Genomic DNA, 13,014 nt, shown 5'->3' with positions numbered 1-13,014 from the left:
ACGAAGTCTGGGGATAGGCCTAGTACGGGTTTCCGATGCTTATAGAGGAAGGGCTTGGAGCTCCGGGCTCCTGAGGCTCATCGGGTTACTCTTCCGCGAAACGGGATCTATCAGGGACAGAGGCAGGATGACCCACCTGTCAGCGTCGAATTCACAAATTCCACCCAGGCCGCCTGTCGGACTTGAACAGTAATCGCATGTAAACCGTGCCTAAGTGTAGGGACCTGTCCCGGGTCCAGCCTTCGTAAAGCCAGTCAGCCAACCCTCATCCCTCTCCACACTAATACTGGAGCCCATACGTACGGTACAGTACGATTATTTAGTCCTGACAGCAATGTGCGCCTGGTCGAGCGAGTCCTTTAAGTTACGCCAAGGGACGTTGAGGTTAGTCTGTCGCCTGCAGTCAGAGCGATCGGATGTCACGCATGCGTATAGCGTTGTGATTCCAGTACAGTTTAGATCCTACTGCATTCCTTTACCGACCGCTCACTCTTATCTCTACTCCGCAACTCTCCCCACTACTACTATTACTTCCCCTCTTTCCCGTCGCTGAGCTGTCAGGACTAAATAATCGGTCTGTACGTAGGCTAATCTGAAAAGTTGGTAGGCCTTACATCTGCAAAACCCCAACATCTCTCACGAAAATTACACTGCGTTAAAGCATCTGAGATTTTAAAGAAGAATAAAAGCCTACATGTCTTTGCAGCAATGGAAAAATTCGGATGGAATTTTTGTACGAAAATGCTTATTTATGTATAAAACAGATGCATGTAAAATCGTCAATAAAATATAATTTTTAAAGAATGAAATTTTTGTGTACGGTACACACTGTTATACTGTACGCAACATGCATATTTATGGTCTTATTAATAAACCATGTATAGTTTTTATACGAGACTTACGCAGCGTTGAGACAGAAAATGTTACTAATAAACCATGCATAAGCGATGGATGTATAAACAGTCTGTAACTATACGATGGGAATTGCTTTGCAGTAGTTATATACATGAAACCCCTTGTTTAAGCGTTGTAAATAGAGAAAAAATGGCCGCCCCTCTAACAGCTGTTCGTATCGACTTTCATTTTATGATGTTGGATGCCTTGTAACCACAGAAGAACACACCAAAGAGCACAGAATAAGTAGCTTTAGCTTGTACTCTTTGACCAAAATATAGTGTTGTAATCGATCAGAGCCAGTTGGGTACTATCGATACTTTAACACAGCACACTAGACCGCTCTACCGGATGCGATAGAGAACCTCAGATATTCTATTATAGTGAGGATCACGTAAGTTCAGTTCCCAAACAGCAAATATTTCCGCCTTGTCAGTGTTGCCAACTGTTACCAGATATCACCACATGTAGTAAAATCACGATCCTATGTACTGAATGACTTCTTTACTCACCGTACTTTACCTTAATGTTGGAAGGTTATTCTAAATAGTTTCAATAATAATGAGAAATGTATTGCTATGTTCTATTCTTTTATTCCTTTACATTATTATTAGTATTAGCATTAATAGGTTACTAGACGTAAATATACAACAAAGTATAGTATATAATATTCAAGAATCAAATCTGTTCCAAGACCAATTAAATTATTGTCACTTCACTTCAAAGATTCCAGCGTACCTATACTGTACTTCCTAAAGGTAGATAAATTAATAACCAATTGACTTTTGGTTGGAATTCGAATGAACTTCTGATTATCTTTTGAAATTTGTAAGGAATTGGATAATACAACTATGCTAAAACTGAAATAATAATAAATCAACTTACAAAAATAATTTTGGTCCTTAAAAGCCATAAGTAATTTCACTTCTAGATACCTTTTTAAAGATTTCATTTGTTTGTAAATTGCTTAATAATGCTATACTTACACTTATTATTTCTGCAACTCCACGTCTGTCATTGAAAAAATGTATGATACATAACTGTGAAGTCTCTTTTTGGCTCTTGTGTCCTAAATTTAAATAAGAAAAAGCAAATGATTCAAGAAATGTGAGCTGGTGAAAATTAAATACTCAATTAATAAAATAATTACTACCAAAAGAATATTTTATTAATTCTATACAAAAGATGGATTACACAGAACAGATGGCCAGAAATCATAGATTTATACACAACATACAGCATGAAACGATCATCAAAAAATGCTTTTTGTACACAATAACATCTTTCAAACGAAGTGAAATAGCCAATAAGTTCAATAAATATTATGCTAATAAGTAATAACTATAATTAATAATTATCTACAAGCTGTAAAAGGGAATAAAATAGTATATTGTTGAAATTAGGGGGTTATGGTTTATTACGTGTATTTATAATTTTAATTACTTTTACTACATTTAATTATATTTTAATTTCTATTAGATTAGTTGGTGGTGTGGTTGTTAGTTTTATCTGTGTACGTCAGACTATTAAGGAAAAACTGAAAGAAATATTAAATCTACTATCTACTTTATATAACAATATTTAATCAAGAACTGAATATTACTATTAATTTAATAACATAAGACCCAAAACATCTCCAAGTCCAGACAATACACATGCTGATTTTCTTAAACATGTTGGCAAACAAGCAAACTCACTACTTTTATCTTGTAATCTCATCTAAAATACAATATCTGTCTGGAGAAAATCTATCATAACATCAATTTTGAAAAGCAATTATTCAACTAATATCTTTTCGAGTTATCGACAGATACCACTTACTAGTATGATAGCCAAAATTATGGAAGAGATGATTTCATAGATTGAATTGGTTCCTGGAATCTAGTAACTAACTTTCATTTTATTGGGTTGACTTTAGAGAATTGCATTCAACAAATGGACAGATTTTAAATTTTAGTCAAGATATTAAAGATATTTTAAACAGAAAACAAAACAACTTAACAATTTTAATTTATTTTCAAGGATCATATGGCTCTGTAGATATAAATCACTTAAGAAATTGCAAACTTAGGGTGTCCATGATAAAGTGTTACACTGGGTCAGTGACTTGATTATTTGATTCATTGTCACAAATATGTAAATAGAGACAGATTCATCTGGGCTTCCCACATTGTTGTTTTCAGGAATACATTTTCCAATATTAATGTCGATGGTCTAACTAAAGAAATAGATCTTATGATAATCTCATCATTTGCAGATAATATGGTTGTCTAGAACAAAAAATCACAGTCCACAAATATTAATAAACTGAGCCAAAATCCCAACAGACTTTTTGACTCTACTTGGAGAACTCAAACTTGCTCAATTAAGGGAAACTTTACTAATAAAACACAATCCCAAGTTATTTCAAAATGAATAGTATATAAGTTAACTTTAACAGATGATGTTAAGAAATGTGATACTTCTCCAGACATTTTAAAAATCATTAGAAACGATAAATGATCTGGTCAGTGAGTGACTACATACAGTATTTTTTATAGATGGATCCTGTTTACCAAGCCATAGATGTAGTGGTGTTGTAGTACAATACCAGTATATTCCCTTTTACAGGGAATTATATTCAAACACTTGTTTGCCCCATTTTAACCGTGACAACGCTTTTTAGCTTTTTAAACATTCTGGTTATTGTATTGTGTTTGTGTTTAGTGAAAGATTTTAGATAAGGGCGCAAATAGCCATAGTAGCTGACGCGCCCTTTTTAAACGCCACTAACTAACTAACTAACTAACTAACTAACTAACTTCAAACACTGACTAATTTTGATAGTGAAAATTTAGATACACTTTTAAGCTTACAAAATCTCCAGTATCGACTTCATAAATCTGAGAAGGCTGTCATACTATCAGATTCAAAATCAGATGTTCTTGCTGCAGTAATGGACGTAACAGCATGAAATCTCAATATTTTACAGTGTTTTAATATTTTAAGCAAAATGGTCGAATTACATCGACGACTGGTACTTCCGTGGATCCATGAACTTTATGGAGTGGGAGGTAATGAGGTAGCTGAAAGGTAGCAAAATTACTGTAAGGTTATCTATACCTGCATCTTACCACACTGTTAAAAGAATAACAAGATCAGAACATGACAATGTGGTAACAAAATCGGAATGATTCTAAAGCAAATGAAAAAATTGCAATAGGCCATCCGGCGTCTGCTCCACGATGGAGGAAAATCCTCAGAAGAAACCAACTAATCAGACCAAATGGGGGATCCAAACTACCCTCGAGTGCAGCTCTGAATTTGCAGGCCAACGAGTCTACCGACTAAGCTACATTGGTGGCTCCACTAAAAATATGAAGTACATGGCACTCAGATTATTAAATTGACAAACCTAAACAATTATTCATCAGTTAAGCTATAAAATATAATACATAGCAAGCAAGTTAATTCAATTTAAAAGTATAAACAATTCAATCAGTTGAAATATACAGAAACTGATAATAAATATCATGCAAATTACTTCACATTACAAGCATAAACAATTCATCACTTGTGGTATACAGCCTACTATTTAATTTACAGCACATACAATTCATCAGTTAAGCTATAGACCTACAGTCTACTATTCAATTTACAGCATATATAATTCATCAATTAAGCGAAACAAAAATATAGTACAATACATAGTAAAAATAATACACCTAATTTAATAACTGAACTTCTATGAAAATCTACAGTGGCAGTACTCATATTATCACAGACCATGATTGTCTCAAATATTTACAAAGAACTGATATTTCAGAATCTCCCCATGCCATTTCTGAAATCTCAATGAAGATATGGATCATTGTCTTGACTGTTTAACTTTACACAGCTTCCAATCATCTGGTTAAATATTGTAGTGCAAGATAACAAATGACATCAACTGCTGAACACTTGGTATCAATCAACCAACAACTTCATTACATTAAAGGGGAAAAAAAACTGAAAGAATTAATTGTATATAGACACAACACATAAGACAAGGCAGCTTCAGAACAGTAATTGGCAAGGCTCTGTTGTTTTAGGATTCTTATGTAGATTCAATTTCACCTGAAAGAAAAAAGTAGCATCTATAAGTAGTAGTAGTAGTAGTAGTAAAGATAATAATAATAATAATAATAATAATAATAATAATAATAATAATAATAATAATAATAATGACTGTAAAGTATGGAAATTAATATTGCAATGTAATATCAAAAGGTGATTTCACACCATCAACTCTTATCATTTAGTACAACTCTTATCATTTAGTACAACAAATCTATTATATTCAGTTGCAATCACCAGTAGCTGTTCTTTCCTCCATTTTGTTGTTGGCTGATTTTTCACAAGTCTGCTATGATATGCAGCACTATCCATGACAATAACGCATTGCCCTAATGTTCTCAGGTCAACAACTGTGTTTGCACCCACTTCTCAACTACAGGGCTATTCATAGCACTATGGTAGTCCTGACTTTTCTTTCAATTGCATGAAATAATTAAATCAGCACCTGCAATAAAAATTATACCTGGGCATATAATTACGTCACATGAATTCACAGCATTTAAATAAAGAAAATAAAACATAACATAACATAACATGACATGACATGAGATCCTCTTTGGTGAAAGCCTTTCCCACGTTTTTATTTAGTCACCAATTTTTATATTTTTGTACCCTGATTTAAAAAATTACTCTTGCCAAATTTATGTAAAATATAAATCAATATAACTTACCGAGTATAAATCCACCTTTCGTTCCGGCATCTAATCTTCCACCCTCATTTGTTGGTCTATGAATAACACCATTCATGTCACTGGAAACTTCACCTGGTTTATTTCATGAATAAGTGGGTGATCATACTTAAAAAAACAGAGAGAGAAAAGCAATTCACATTGACACTCTAAGAGACACAAAAATTTTAAAGACAGGAAAACCGTTCAAGAATTTTATAACTAACCTCTAGTTATAATATGAAACTATTAATTGCAAAACATGTTGTTCCCACCTGAATTCATTACTAGTAGCCTATATTAATTGCAATTTCATATTCCACATAAGTGTTAATCTATTTGTTAGTAAAAAATTCAATCACTCAATGTCTCACAATACATTGAAATTTACCATTCATAAAAATCCAAGTCTCATCCAAGAATACTACGGGTTTAGGGTTCTCACGCTCCACATTTCTTATATATTCTCTTAAAAACGAATAACATCACTTTCTCATACATGTGTATAAGGATCCCCTTTGCTCCATAGAAATTTCATCTCTTTCAAAATTTTTTTCACCGATGATAAGGATACTCTAAATAAATATGTTTCATAATCATCATTCATATGTTCCAGAACTTTTGCTGCTGTTAGTACTTCCCCTGTAACAGTAAATGAAAATTATGCCATATTTTTATACATGGGCCTATGACTAATATCAGAATTACATTGCATAAATCAACACAATAATTCCTGTAACTTCCCTACCTTTATGTAACTTGTTATAAATAAATCTCGCAATTGCATCTTTCGTAAAATCATCAGCATCAGTCACTGGATGTTTACGTAGTCTATGTTTTCCTGGTGTCACGAGTGGGGTCCCCTTGTGTGAATTGATCACTTTCGTGGCTGTAGTTAAGCCAAGCTGTAATAACAAACAATAACATAATACTTCTAAAAATTGTTATATCATAAAATTCATGCATAATACCAACATTTACAGCTATATGAATAGAAAATGATCAACATGTTAGGTTGGGTCTACGATAGGTTTAAGTAGGCTAATATTTAGGTAATTCTCCAGAAAAGCTACACCAAAGAAGGCATAATTTTATTTTGTTTAATTGATTTCTGTGATATTTACATAGTGATGAACACGTGGTTTTAGTGCACAGCCACAAATACTTTCAGCACAAAAATCCTTTGACACTTACCTGTATATTCTAATGCATTGTTGTAGTCCCTCCCTCAAACTTGTTACTAATTACCAATATAACATGCGAGAGGTCCAGGACGAAGAGAAATGGTTAGTTTCCCAGTAGTGCGTCCTCGTCCTCTCGAGTGTTATATCTTAACAAGTACTTTGGGTGGGTAGCTTTTCTGAAGAAACACCATATTTAATATTACTTAGACCAGTCATGAATAAATTATTCAGCCAGAGTCAACGTTCCTATGCTTTATAGAGTATGTTATATAGTTATTATATAAAACTGAATTATTTTTAAGCACCATAACAGGCCAACATTCATGTAATATTTGCTGCAATATCAAGTTAATAATTACAATATGACTTGTATTTTCTTCGGCCGATGTGGCATGTAAATTGTGATCTGAACGGTTAATTTAATACCAAAAGAGAAAACTGGAAATTTACTTTCGTGCTGTTTGATTACTTGTTCGTCTAATTTGTAAATGTATTTAAGCTATCACCTACTGCAGTATTACAGTATCTTAAATGTATTTAGTTTAGCAATATGAAAATCACTGACTTGATTAAACATTAGGCCTAACCTAAAAATTTGTTTTGTTTGACCACAATCATGAAATTATTAGTGCAAACTCCTAAAACTGAATACCACTTTGAAATGTATGCTTAAGAATACTTACTCCTAATAACTGTCCTATTCTGGTTGTAATTGCTGTCTCCGTTAGCATAATTCCTTCTTCATTATCTTCTTTCTTCAACTCATTATACACGTGAACTACAGATTTCTGAAGCGTACTCTGAATGCCACACATTTTCTTCCTTGGAGGAGTCACTGCAACACTATTTCATTTTTTTGACATAGTAATAAAAATCTAAACACGAAAGAAATTCATTAAAATTTGAAATAATATTTCTATCCATTACCCACGTGCATTATCACGCCCAAGTATATTATATTCATTCGTACTTATCTGACTATTCTTGAATTATAACCACAACGCAACACATAACATAACTATTATGTATTAATATTAATACTAATATTAATTAATTATTAATAAGTTCGAATTTCACTATCTTCCAGTAACCGGCTGAGAAATCTAGTACAATTTTAATTTCATGGAACTCCAGTACCGGCAAATATTGTCGATATTTGCCTCAGCTGCCAACATACCGGTTACAAAATCACTACCATTTATAGTATTTGTCAGTATCGAAATTCGAAACGAAGTTGGCAAAAGAAAATTCAACCTTCAAACTAGAAAATCACCATAATCCACTAGCATTTGTAGTAATGGGGGAAAAATGGTTAGGTTTCACCCTTAGGGTATCAAGTTACCTGGTCTTCCCTATACCTTTCGTAACGAAGTAATGACGAAATTATGACGTAGCTGTGTTAACAGTTAAACTGTTATACACGACGTATGTAGTGATTATTAGTAAGGAATTTACACACGACTTATAAACGAGCTACTCTTTGTATAAGTATAAGACAGTTAAACGTCTGTATATAGAGTTTTTATTAGTAAGACCGTTAGGCTCTAGAAGCAAGGACCAGAACTGTGCCGATTCCATTTTCCGTTTGTATTACAAGTATTATCTATATCTGATCTATATATTTATACCTTAAACTTTCGGGCAGAACTTTTGCCATATGACGATAACTGACGTCGAAGTCTCTGTCACGTAAATGTTTTATGAACAGGAAAACATAGCGTTACAAAAGAAGCTTATATAGCATGTTTGCTACAGCGAAAGAAAGGTAATAAATCTTAGAGATGCCTCTTTTCACACACGACTGTGTGGAATGAGACATGAGAGCAAATAAATCCAGAGTATCGAGCACCTCACATGCTGGAACGAGACGAGTCGCGGCTATCGCACGTAATGCCAGTGTCGTGCGCCCCCGAACATTATAATAAATGAGCACTTGAGCGCGTGATAACCGCGTAACTACTTCTGGAGCGCTGTTTGTCCGAGGAAGTTGAGGGTGTTCATTATTTCTGCACGATCCTGAACCTCCTGGTGGCTCGCTCATTCGTATTAACAAGGGACCTTCGTGTACTGAAGAAATGCCTAATGCAGTCACATTCAAATCTACTACAAGGTTTAGTTGATATGTGTCTGTTCTGGATTCTTCAGAACCTGTATTGTTACTCTTCCACACACCTTAGTTACGATCTACAAACAAGCTCTTTATAATGAAAGGACTATAATCCGTTCGCATCGGCTTTAGTGTGAACTGAAATTCAGTTTCATTATGACTCAGGGCGTCTTCGCCTAACTACCTCTCGGTGCGTTTTAATTTCTTGTCCTCTTATCATAGCCTGGGTACTCGTTCTAAAAAGGACCCTTTATTATCTATATCTTACCATAAAACAGCTACTATTCTTCCTCTTTCACAGTATCAGCAATTCGTTTCTGGAACTTCCTACCCAGCTCCCTCAGGAACTGTCGAACGATATTGCAATTTAAAAGTAAATTGTTTAAACACTTGACCATATTCATGTTTAATTCTCCTTTGTGTGTATGTAATTTTTATTTTATTTATTTAAATTTAAATATACAGAATAAAGAATATAATTACAAACAAACAAGAGAAATAGAAATAAAATAATACAAACAATATGAAACAGGAGATACAGTAGTATTAACAAAATCTGAGACCGAATGAGCAGCGCTCGTGTTCGGTCGCAGTTCAGATATAATATTAATAAGCCTATAAGAGAATATAAAATAAAATAAAATAGGAAATAGAATTAAAATTAACAGTTACAAAAATTATATGATACAATATTAATATAAGAGAAATATAGAAAAAAAAAAAAAAAAATAATAATAATAATAATAATAATAATAATGTGTGTATATATGTTACAGTGAGAACTCGAAATCCGTCAAAACCCGAATTTTCTAGGAAATTCTAGTTGTGCGAAAACTCTTTAGGAAATTCTAGTTTTCACTTACGTAATTCAGTTATATCTAGAAATAACTGTAGCTCTTTAGGAAATTCCAGTTTTGACTAATATAATTAAGTTATATCTATAAATAACTGATCGTTATTAGTATAAACCCATTTTAACGATTTCTGAACGCGAAATCCGTCAAAACCCGAGGAAATTCTAGTCTCCACTTACGTATTGCAGTTACATCTAAAAAAATTTAATTTATTAGAACGATTTTAGGAAATTAGTACTTGCACATGAACATCATTATTACTATTGTCGTCGTCGTTGTTGTTGTTGAAAGACAAAATACTTTTATTACACAAATAATTATGTTATGGGATGGTTAAACATTACTATTTTTGTTGTTGAATTACGAATAATTATGTTACAAAACTCAATATTAATTTTTTTTTGTCTCACAAGTCACTTTTTGCTACAAGCCTTGCTATTGTGACGTTTAGAGTAGCAGAGAATGTTCTTTATTACACACAAGCACCAGTCTGAAACACAATTTTTTTGCAAGCACAACGGACGAACCCTTGTCCGCTTCCGATGGCTTCTTTCTTTGCTGCAGTCCTCAGCGAAATTTCTGCATCTGGCATCTGCTCTCGTGTCAAGAAAATTTGAGGACATATATCAAATTCGGATCTGAATGAAAGGAAGTCTTATGTACCGGGTGTTGATGAAATTAACTACAATATCAGTTTTTAAAGTTCAGTGAACCTATCTGCAATATCCTCGGGTTTTGACGGATTTCACTTTCTGAAATCGTTACAACGGGTTTTTACTAATAACAATCAGTTATTTTTAGATGTAACTTAATTATATAAGTGAAAACTAGAATTTCCTAAAGAGGCACAGATATTCTAGATGTAACTGAATTATGTAAGTGAAAACTAGAATTTCCTAAAGAGCTCTGTCAAACTAGAAAATCCTAGAAACTTCGGGTTTTGACGGATTTCGTGTTCTGTTTGTAACATGTATATGTAATTTTTCTCAGTGTTGTATAATGATAATTTATTTGAATTTGTTATTCTTGTAATTTGTAATATTGGTTCACTTACCGCTTGCATATTCATTGAATGTAAATTATGGCCTTATATTATTTTGTAATTATTATTTAGTATATTTGCATTAATTTACTCAACTTGTGCTTGTCTGACTATATAAATTTTTATTAGTGTTCTTTAAATATTAGTAAAATTGTATCAGCTTCTTTTGTTTCTGGCTAAGTGGAAGAGAAAGCCTGATGATCTTAACGTCGCCACCAGAATAAATAAATTATTATTATTATTATATTTTATTATTATTATTATTATTATTATTATTAAGAACAGAATGGAAGGAACATCTATATATATATCATTTGAACTGGTAATGAAAATTACGAGAAAACGACTGGACGGATTTTAATAAATGACCCCTCATTTTGAAGCTTGGAACTCAATGTTTTTCTGAAAAAAAAAAAGCAGTTTTCAGTGAAATGTCAATTTTTAAACATAATTTTCCTATTTTCCAAAATCTATCTGTCGTCAGTTTTGAGAACTAGCTAATAGCATTCACGGCCGACTTGATATAACCTTCGCTTTTTTGTAAAGGAGAAGCGAATCGAGCATCAAGTCGGCCGTGTTGCATTTCAATATAAAACAAAACATATACTACAGTAAACAATATTACACGAAGGCCATAATCTGCAAGAATGCTGACATATTTAGAGCTCAAATTAAATTGGTTATTAAAAACATAACTTACTAAAAATAATTTACAGGTTCGATTCTGTGGTTTGTAATTTTCTGGGTACAGCTGTGTATTGGATATTAAAAACTACAAAACTTGAGGTGGTTTGATGACATTATTACCATTAGAAATGAAATATTATTGTAGTTAATGCCATGATGTGACTATTTTTAATTAATTATACATATTGATGATATGAAAGTGAAACGTTTTGGGGTTATGTAAGTAGATGTAGAGAACAATTTAAATTAGATTTTGATTTCTATATTTTACTGAGTGGCGGCTAATAGTATATGTTACTGAAAGCTATAAAACTTACGTAAGATAATAACATTATTAAAAATCAAATATTTTTATAGTTATTAATCAAGTGGGGTTCGGTCTTTTTCATATATTTAATGGCGGTGTGATGTAGATATTTATATGCGTGGTTCTCTTCAGTATTAGTCGAGAGAGAGTATCTTTCATTGTTATGAAAGCAAATAACTTTCAGAATATCTGGTATTCTTCATTGAAAATAAATCTGAAAAATGTTTATTTGAACGTCTAATGAACATAGTTTGCAGCATTTGCTGCACAAGCCACTAGTGTTGATAGAATACTAGAAGATAGGATAGTGAAGACTGTAAGGGACAACTCTCCGTAAGGGAAGAGGAGCCCAGGAAGACTCCATAAGAGATGGCTAAGTTCTTGTCTCTGAATATTTTTATTTTAGTAGGTTATTTTACGACGTTTTATCAACATCTTAGGTTATTTAGCGTCTGAATGAGATGACGGTGATAATGCCGGTGAAATGAGTCCGGGGTCCAGCACCGAAAGTTACCCAGCATTTGCTCATATTGGGTTGAGGAAAAACCCCGGAAAAAATCTCAACCAGATAACTCGCTCCGCCCGGGAATCGAACCCGGACCACCTTGGTTTCGCGGTCAGACGTGATAACCGTTACTCCACAGATGTGGACGTCTCTGAATAACAGGTATGGTAGCCTATATGGAAGATAGAAGAAGAAGAAGAAGAAGAAGAAGAAGAAGAAGAAGAAGAAGAAGAAGAAGAAGAAGAAGAACTATGGCTCAGCACCGCGATCTTCCAAGATTTATTCCGCTAACCATAAAACAAGGTACATTCTCAAACCCTCACTGACCGACTACACAAGGTTCGCTGCGTATTCAGGTTTCGAGCAGGCAACCCCACTCGTCCCTAGGCAGTCACCTGTCGTACCTAGGCCAGCTACCTCTGGGCGTCGCTAGCAGACGTTCGAAGAATACTATGGAACGATGACGAAATTGAGAAATGTTGACGGAATGATGTAGATGCCTAATATGAGGGAACGGGGAAACCCAAAGAAAAACCCCAACTGGACCTTGTCTAATGATGAGTAAAAATTATAACCATAAGAATAGCTCAATACAAATTACAAAATAAGCAATATCTCATGACTTTCATTTACTCTGTATACATCTTCCTGCAATAAATTTTGCCAGAACT

At 33.5% G+C, this 13,014-nt stretch overlaps 1 long non-coding RNA gene across 1 annotated transcript; it reads right to left on the bottom strand.

Annotated features, from left to right (window-relative positions):
• Positions 1 to 5,658: 5,658 nt before the first annotated feature.
• Positions 5,659 to 8,195, bottom strand: LOC138705636 (uncharacterized). The gene is made up of 4 exons (XR_011333705.1): positions 7,525 to 8,195; positions 6,406 to 6,562; positions 6,049 to 6,299; positions 5,659 to 5,786 (listed from the first exon to the last, which is right to left on the bottom strand). It is a non-coding gene; the product is annotated as an uncharacterized lncRNA (long non-coding RNA).
• Between the last annotated feature and the right edge of the window lie 4,819 nt (positions 8,196 to 13,014).

The sequence above is a fragment of the Periplaneta americana genome, chromosome 9 (assembly GCF_040183065.1).
Source record: "Periplaneta americana isolate PAMFEO1 chromosome 9, P.americana_PAMFEO1_priV1, whole genome shotgun sequence".
NCBI classification, from domain to species: Eukaryota; Metazoa; Arthropoda; class Insecta; order Blattodea; family Blattidae; genus Periplaneta; species Periplaneta americana.
Note: the sequence above shows the minus strand (reverse complement) of the source record. Positions and strands in the feature narration are given on the sequence as shown.